Genomic DNA, 9,559 nt, shown 5'->3' on the forward strand with positions numbered 1-9,559 from the left:
CTAAGGCCACAGCTTCCAATCATGACGTGCAAATATTCCGATTGTGTGGGCCATCAGTGCATCACCCCGGAGGTTTACCAGCGCACTCCATGTCAGCCAGTGCCCCTCTCTTGACAAGGACATACTCAGTACATGTACTGACTGTAGTGTCTCGTATAGAAGCCTGAAGGAATACATTGTACTAGTATTTTACTAGTAACCATCCATGCATGGCTTTTATAGTAATGTGACATTACCTCAGAATACGGCACTCAATTTAATCTTTTGTGGTAGAGGTCTTATCAGATCAGCGGGTTGTGGTGTGGGATGTACCGGCTTACTCCTTTGTTGGATTGAATGTTGAGCAGAGACAGAACCGTGTAATAATGTCCGGGTGATTGGTATAGTCAATATGCGTGTTGGATTGAGTGACACAATACCCTAAGCTTTATTCAAGCTCAACAAAATGTGAGAACAGGAGGAACGCAACTACACATGTAAAGTAAAAGTAAATTATCGTGTCCGTTCCCGAAGGGAACTCACGACGGCCGCTAACACCCGATAAACCCTAGCGGCAGATGCAGCACCTAACGGTGGGGGTGAGTGGATAAGTCTCACAACCACTGGCACAAGTGCCGAGAACGACCCCATTAGCTGCATCCATGTGCCTCCTTTGTTCCGGCGGTCATGTCAGCCAGTGCCTGGCGGAATGGGTCCAGCATCAACAGCACTGTACAAACGAATTGCTCATCTGTTGGCGGAGAAGAGGGGTGAGCATTACTCTCATGTTATGGCATTTGTTAGATGCAGGATTTCCTTCAGCCTTCTGAAATCCTGTATCATGTGCATTCGCGGTTGTAGGCGTTTAAATTTTGGTTTGAAATTTGCACCCTCCTGCGGAGCCCACGCTGCTTTGGCAGTGGCGGAGGCTCGCTTGCCGACGTAACCGTCGGAGATCATCATGAACAATGGACTGACTAATTACCGTACTGGCAATATATGTTGCCGCGTAACGCGTAACGCAGGGGGTGCGGCGTAACGCGCGACCAGGCTAGTGCGACACATTTTCGTTGAGTTCGTAACGCGCGTCCGGCGGGGTGCGGCGATCTTTTCATTGCAGTTTGCACTGCACAAGAAAAAATGATGCGGCAAAAGCAAAAAAATGATGCGGCAATAGCAAAAAAGTGATGCGGCAATAGCAAAAAAAGGACTGCGGCAATATAGAAACCTGTGTAACGGCTCCTTTGCGACTTTGCATGTAACGCCCTGCGTGCGGCAAACATGTGCCAATGTAACGCTTCATGGCCTTACTGCGGCAACATATATTGCCAGTACGGTATTCACTTGTCCTGTCTTTATAAATAACATGTTATTGCATAAAAAAAAATAAAAAAAAATAAAAAAAAAATAAACCCTTGTGCCTGGCCACAAGTTCCCAGTTGACTGCATGTACTTCGAAGTATTATTTTAGCTTTTCTGAACGTTGGTAGCTAGCTTGCAAAGTTGCATGGCCAAGGTCTGATCACACCGACCCTGGACAACCCTGCACTGGCTGCAGTGCTTCACTGTCTTCTTCAGCTGTCAGCGTCAGACCATGGCATACACCAATGCCACCGGATGACCATTGACGAATGTCTGTGGGCGTTAGGTGGTGGGAGTGACCTGAAACTAATTACTGACTTTGTGATTTTGTCTATAAGTAACTGTAAGAAAGGGTTTGCTCCCCACACCGGAGCTCGCGCTCTAAGTAACTGTAGTAGATCTACATAATCATTCAATGATTGTACAGTCCAGGGAGTAGTAGACGAGTCTACGTGTAGTTACTACTCCCTGGACAGTGGTACAGTTCTTGTCCTGGGCGCGTGTCGCCATCTTCACCGCAATCACATAACGTATTGTACATAATTCATGCAGTTGATCTTGACCCCCCGGGCAGCGGGGAGCATTGGTTTGTAATACATGCAGTGCATTTTAGTGCACCAACGCCTTGAGTCAACGCTAATGCTTCGAACTGAATCGAAGTTACAGTACTTGTACTTTTTAGTTATGGAAGAGCCAACACCTCGACTCTAAAGAGTGGGTCATCGCATGCGGCAGTGAAATGTAAAAGCGCCACAACAGCTAGCGCATGCTTGCTGGCTTGGGACAGAACTACGGTACTTCAGAAGTGCATGCCTGTAGCTTTGTCTTGTAAATGTAAGTAACGTTGTAAGTAAGTAAAGTTTGCACGTTCGCGTTACCACCGGCTATACAATAATGAGTTGCGTTGAGAAAGTACAACCAGCTTAGGAAGTTTCGCATGTGCCAGGCCACTACCAATACCATGCCTGTGATACCAGGGTGGCAGATGCAGCGCCTAACGGCGAGGGTGAGGTGGTAAGTCTCACAACCAGGGAGTCGTAAAAGCCCGGGAGAGGACACGGCACACATTCCCAGAAAACATCTTTGCCTCGCGCTGCCGGGGAACGCTGCCAGGGAACGGTGTTGCGAGGCAAGGAAATTATTATTTTCGAAAATTGTGATGTCTTCTTGAAATACTAATTGGGACATTCTCCGATTTCTCTTAGAGCACGGAGACGATTGCTCCGTCGAGTCTTCTGATCTCTATTTTCATCCTCAATTCTTCCAGCTGCCTCACTCATTCTCTCTCAGTTTATCGAAGTTAATTTATTCTGAGGCGATATGAAAATGCAAGATAAATCCCAGTACTTCAATTTTATTAAGTTGGGGTGAACAAAATGAGATTTGTGGAAAATGACGCCATTTCCCGTGTTAGCCGCTGGTCGTATCATACAGCCCATATTCCATTGCAGGTGATGGGTGAACGTTCGTGTTGAGATCCGCTGAGCTTCCTCGTACTCGTGGAGTTGAATTTGTGGCAGAAATTGCACTGAATTGCAGTCAAATGGTTGTGAATGAAACGAGATTTGTGGAAAATGACGCCACTTCCCGTGTTAGCCGCTGGTCGTATCATACAGCCCATATTCCATTGCTGGTGATGGGCGAACGTTCGTGTTGAGACCCGCTGAGCTTCCTCGTACTCGTGGAGTTGAATTTGTGGCAGAAATTGCACTGAATTGCAGTCAAATGGTTGTGAATGAAACGAGATTTGTGGAAAATGACGCCACTTCCCGTGTTAGCCGCTGGTCGTATCATACAGCCCATATTCCATTGCAGTTGATGGGCGAAAGTTCTTGTGGAGATCCGCTGAGCTTCCTCGTACTCGTGGAGTTCAATTTGTGGCAGAAATTGCAGTCGAGTGGACTTCTGTGCGTGTGTTGTGAGTGAATCGCAACGGCTCCCTTCCTTCAGCATCGTCAAAACGCAACATAGAGCATTATTACGCACTCGTTCCATGATTCATGATATTGCCTGGATTCTTTTAAAAACAATCAATATGTGTTCCCTATCTATCTACATTGTACATGGTTGCAGGTCGTTATTTATAAATCTTGATAATTTCAACACTTTTCTACTCGTATACTGAGTATGCGGTGACTTTAGCCGTTTAGGAAACGGAAGGCTCAGCTTCCAGGTTGGCTAGAAAGGTTCTCAGTGAATCTAACCGAAGTCTTGGCGAGTGTACAAAAGGTAAACCTATCATTTGTACTTCATGACGGAATTGTGCACAAAAATGCGCACGCACGCACGCACGCACACACACAAACACTGTACAAACACACACAAAAGTACAAGCACATGTGCACATACACACGCCCCCCCCCCCCACACACACACTCAACTCCCCACCCCCTGTACCATGTGTACTGAGTCTGACAGACAGACACACAATCATGTTTACTGTTTATCATGGCTTCCTTCGCCACAGTGCCCTGAAGGCACGATGATCGATCTCATATTGACCAACCCGGCGCTAGTGTCCCTAGCAACGGTTGTGCCCACTGATATTAGTGACCACAGCGCTGTGGAAGCCTTTATTCAGCTTGCCGTTGACGTTCCACCCGCGTCATCCACGACGTCGCGGCTGACCAGGAATATACGTGGCGTTGACATTAACTCTTTTCGGCAAGATATCCTTGAGGCTTCTCTACATGATTTTTCGGATCACAATGATGTAAATCACATGTGGAAAGAGTGGCACACTAAGTTCCTGTACGTTTTGGACAAGCATGCCCCGCTGCACAACTCTAAGCCTTCCCGGAGGGCGATACCTCCCTGGTCTGACAGAGAGCTGCACCAGCTCGAACAGCGTAAACGGCGGCTGCACAGCCGTTGGCGGAAGGATAGGACAAACGGCACACTGTATGCAGAGTTTAAACAAGCACGTAGCACTGCTCGGAACGCGTATCGGCGCAAGCGAAACGAGTACTTCTCCCGTCAGTGCGAAGAAAATGTGGCCAACCCTAGGAAGTCTTGGGCCATTCTAAATGCAGTCACTGGGCGTTCACGTCGCCGCCAAGATCCTAGTTGTAGCATCAGCGAGGTGGCCGACACGTTCCACTCCATTGTCACCGATCCCAACCGTCCTGAACAACTCTGTACCCCGCACGGTCCCGCTGGACCCGTCTCCTTGACCGAACTTGATCCTGTGACTCCTGCTGACGTCCGACGTCTCCTTGAGAAGTTGGATGCGCGGAAAGCCACAGGTAGTGACGGCATACCGGGCTCTCTGCTACAGCAGTGTGCTGACTTGCTTTCATATTCTCTTGCTGTGCTGTTCTGCACCTCGCTGAGGACTGGAACCATTCCATCCGCATTTAAATTGGCGTCTGTCGTGCCACTGTACAAGGCCGGTGACCCATCAGTCCCCACCAACTATAGGCCTGTATCCCTTCTCCCAATAGTGTCCAAGTTGCTGGAGAGGGTAGTGCAACACCAGTTAGTTCGTCATTTGGACTTGACCCAGGCATTACCCGAAACACAATTTGCCTTCCGCAAGAAATGTTCCACGGAAGACGCCCTCTGTGTGCTGACTGATAATCTGCAGAAGGCGAGAGACAGTGGCAAGACCACAGGGCTGTGCCTATTAGACATGTCGAAGGCTTTTGATAAAGTGCACCACGACAAGTTAATTCAAGACCTCCTTGCGGTTGGAATTTCTGGAAAAGCCCTTAGTTGGTTCGTCGACTACTTGTCCGGCCGCAAGCAGCAGATCCTCATCTCGCCTTCAACCAGCCCTGCTCTGGCTTGCACCTGCGGAGTGCCCCAAGGCTCTGTTCTCGGCCCTGTCCTCTTCAGTATATACACACGCGATGTCCCTTTGGTTTCCTCGCCTGTGCCAAGTGTACAATTTGCAGACGACATAGCCCTGTACGACTCCCAGGCCTCAGCGGCGGAAGCGTCCAGAACCCTCACCACAGCGGCAACTGCTCTGGCCGGTTGGCTGAAGTCCCGAGGCCTTATCTTGAACGCCACCAAGAGCCAGGTTCTGACTATCTCTCCCCAGCAGCATGTACAGGAAGTAACAGTCAAAAGCGGCGACTGTCTCCTCCCCTCAGCGTCTTCTGCGCGCTACCTCGGCGTTCACCTTGACAATCGCCTAGATTGGGACACCCATGTAAACTATGTGGTCACCAAGGTTGCCAAGAAAATTGGCGCCTTGTGGCGGGCACGCCGAAGCCTATCAAGACGCTCTCGTCAGGTGTATGTGAAGGCGGTCATAATGCCCGACCTGCTTTATGGCTCCTGCTGTTTTTCAGCCGCAATGCGAGAGGGTCAACTGAAACGACTGCAAACCACGCAAAACAGAGCCATCCGCTGTATCGATGGCAACCCGCCCCGGACAGCCATGCAGCCGCTGCTCACTGCTCACTCCCTGTACCGTGTCAGCGAGCTCTACAGGCAGAAAATATTGATCACCATCTGGCGGTGCATCAACGCCCGCACCAGCCCTGTGCTCGCCCAGCTTCTGACCCCGGCACAAGGCACCCCTACCCGCCATCAGCAGTCAAATGGCCTACTAAGCCAGGCAAACCGTACCCGCCGCGGTCAGCGGAGATTTTCTGTTGCTGGTGCTCTGCTGTGGAACGCTCTCCCTGGTGAGGTCCGCACAATTACCCGGCTACCTGAGTTTAAGCATGCATGTGTACCATACGCCTGTAGGGAGTAGTTCGAGTTGCTGCTGATTGCTCTGCTCTCCCTCCCCGTGCAGTTCAGTAACCCGCACGTAGTATCACAGATACATCGTATTCTCTCTCTCCCCCCGTTTACCCGCAGTTATTAGTATCCTATTCTCTTACTATGTGCTTCCATAGCTTTTACTATGTTCTTCCATAGCCACTTCTAGGCTAAGCCTTCGCCGTCATTTTATTGGGTCGTCATCCCGTTTGAATGTGCGAAGTGAAATAAAAACCAACCAACCAACCAACCACCAGTTTCGGATTATGGTGTCAACAATGAGTCGTAAAATATTGGTATTTTAGGACTCCCTGCCCTGAAGACGAGCACAGCGCCGTGGATCGAGCAGATCCGGCCGCGCCGGCCTAGCGTGCTTCACTTTCTGGCCGAGGCAAACATCGTCCGCGTGCGCGCATCCCGTGTCCTCTCCCGGGCTTTTACGACTCCCTGCTCACAACCAATGCCCGACAAGGGGGCTAACCTCGTTACTGCATCCATGTTACCCTCACTCCGAGTAGTGAGTACCCAGTTGACCGTGGGCGTCGGCGCAGTTCACTGCATGTACAGTGGTTCACGCGTGCATCACCGCATTTGCTAGCACAGTACACGCTCCCTGCTCCCATGGATCCCAGCGCGGGTCTCGAACTCGGGACCTTGTGATTCGCAGGCAAGCCCACAACCACTTGACTTGGCCAAAACGCTGGTCTAAGTAACCACGTCGGGGAGATGTCCTATCTAGGACATCGCACTCTGAATGAGTCTGATTGGTTACCTGTCCCAGAGTTGTCATGGAAGCGTCGGTCGCGCACACGCGATGAAAAGAAGTGCTGCGTGAGCATTTCTGAATGTATGTGGAGGATGCACGATCGTAATGGCGATGGATTTCTTTCCGAATTGGTCAAGTTTGAGGGAACAGGCGGAGAATATCAGACATCGGCGGGGATTGAGGTAGTGTATATTCGATTCGCCATCGAATACCCGACCGAATGGCCGTTTTCGTTTGGGGATTTCATGTGGGGTTTCTCGTAGCCACGCGGCGCTTCTTCGGAAACGATTGGTTCTAATTTTGAATGTTTTGCCTTTGGAATGTTTCTTCACGCCCCGTGCGTTCATTTCGCCCCAAACCTGGCCATGCAAAGGAGGAAGACGAGGCAGCAGGCGCTAGGCCCGTAAATCACTGCCTGGAAGATATTATTTGGCCAAAGCTTGCTGTTGGCGTTTTTGATTTCTTGGATACGACAGCTCTTGGCTAAAACTGGACCTTGGACGGTCTTTCTTGGATATCAACCCAGGACGTGGTGGTCATGGACGTATCGCCATCGCTTTCAGCCAGATCCTTCTGCTGCCTGAAACCAGTGGCGAAAGTAAAAACTTTATCGCAGCAGCAGCTACTGCTCTGCTGAAAGTGCTTCGCCAACCCTCTTGTGCACTTGCAATTTTCAATGCGACCAAAACGATTCGCTTGCCAGTTCCTTTGTCCAGGCGTACTCCACATCGAGGAAAATAAAATTCGTGAAGGCAAGAGGCAAGATACGAATCTCGACTCGCTTGAGGCAAGCCGCCAGGAGAACGACAACTAATAATTACTTTTGAGACGAAAGGCCTTCGTTGCGTTTGTTTTGAGTGAGACATGTTCATCTTCCTCGGCCGCGACACAAAGTTTTGAGTCACGTGTCACGATTACTATGGGAACAGCATAGTATGTATGCTGGGGCATGCTGGGTTCCGTGATGTCCTATCTAGGACATCTCCAGGACTGGTAACGTTGTACTTGTAGCCTTTGTAATCATCATAATGTAGGGCTGAGCTTGCTGATCTCTAGATGATGATCTGCCCAGCCTAGCCTGTGGAGGGAAGCAGCTGGTTGACCTTTTGAGTTTTGTCCACTTCGGACAGTCCCACGAGTAGACTGTCACAGAGAGAAACGTATTGACAGGAACTGTCCAGCCATGTCGTCAGTGACATTGATGGTACACTCTACACAATTGTAGTCTCCCGGGCCGTCCCATCTTTCATCTCTCAGTCTCACGGAACTGTGCGTGCACTGACTGTCTGTGCGACATGCACGCGAGCTGAGAGCCTACTTGTCTTGATCTGCGTCTCGAGCAGTGGCTTGTGGAATGTGACAGAACAGAAGTAAAGAATGGCTCTTGGCGTTTCATTTTGACAGGCGTTGCGGACTTCACACGAAGTGACTGTTTAGTTACTACATGTACATGAGTACATCATACAATTATTACATGTATTACAGTCGTCCCTCTCTAATCCGGCACTTTATAATCCAGCACCCTCGATAAACCAGCACAATTTTCAGTAGCCAAATGTCCTCTTCATGCACATTGCAGCAGTACATCAGATTTGTTAATCCAGCACCCTCCCTAATCCAGCAGATTTCCGTGGCACAAATGGTGCCGGATTATAGAGGGACCACTGTACTAATAGTAGTACTACACACTACGTAGTCACTGTCTGTACTCCGCTGGGTTATTTGACTGCAACCACGTGCGTGAAATACCTGTCACAGTCGAGTCACTGGGTCAGTGGTGGTGTGTGCCTGCCGTAACTACAGCTAGCTAGCTACTTTTTTCTTTTCTTTTTTTTCAGGAATCGATCCGGCCACAACGCCTGCACAAATACATCTAGCCAGCCAGCTACATGATTGTAGTACAGTCATGTACTAGCCTAGCGCCTGTCGACTCAGACTGCACTGCCAGTGAACATACACTGACATGACAGTCTGTACAGTGCCGGCAACTGAAATCCGACCCCCTGCCTGAGCTGTGGGTTCACATTCTGGCGGTCTCTTTTTCGTAGTTTTACCATCCCGTGGTATCATGGTTTTGTTGGGTCTTTTTGCGATGTGAGCGCACCGCTCAGGGGGTCGGATTTCAGTTGCCAGCACTGTACAGTCATAGTGAACGAACACTGCAGTTTGAAGAAACCAACGAGAGTAGAGAGTAGAGAGGTGCTGTAGTAGTGCTAGCCTGCAATTAAATTATTTAGTACAAATAGTTGTATGTTTTCTTTTTCTATGTGTTCCCTTTTTTCTGGTGCTCTTGTGGCATGCTGATGCTGAGACCAATGGTCAGGTGGAGTGCCTCCAGACTCACCAACAAGGCTACCCAGTCAGTGTAGCACCACCCACCTTCCCACTGTTCTCTATTGTCCTTTTTATGTGCTCCCGTTTTCCCATTCCTGATGGTGCAGTGTTATTGAAGTAAAACATGACATTGTAGATCTATGCCAGCTAGCTCCTTGTTTGCCCTTCGTTCCCAGCAGAAATCATTCTGGTTTTGTTCCTTGTGCTTATCGCCCTTTCTTTCTAGTTCTGTGCATGGTTGGAAGCAAGCGCTGACAGCAACAAAACGATCATGTAGACATGATGCCCGGTCATACATACTTGCATTATCTGCCTCTGCCTGCATGGACCGCCGGCGGCATGCAGTCACGAACACCATGAAAACGAAGCTGGACGTCGCTTTCAGTTTCACGGGCTCACTGT

This window comes from Sycon ciliatum, chromosome 8, assembly GCF_964019385.1.
Source record: "Sycon ciliatum chromosome 8, ocSycCili1.1, whole genome shotgun sequence".
NCBI lineage: Eukaryota > Metazoa > Porifera > Calcarea > Leucosolenida > Sycettidae > Sycon > Sycon ciliatum.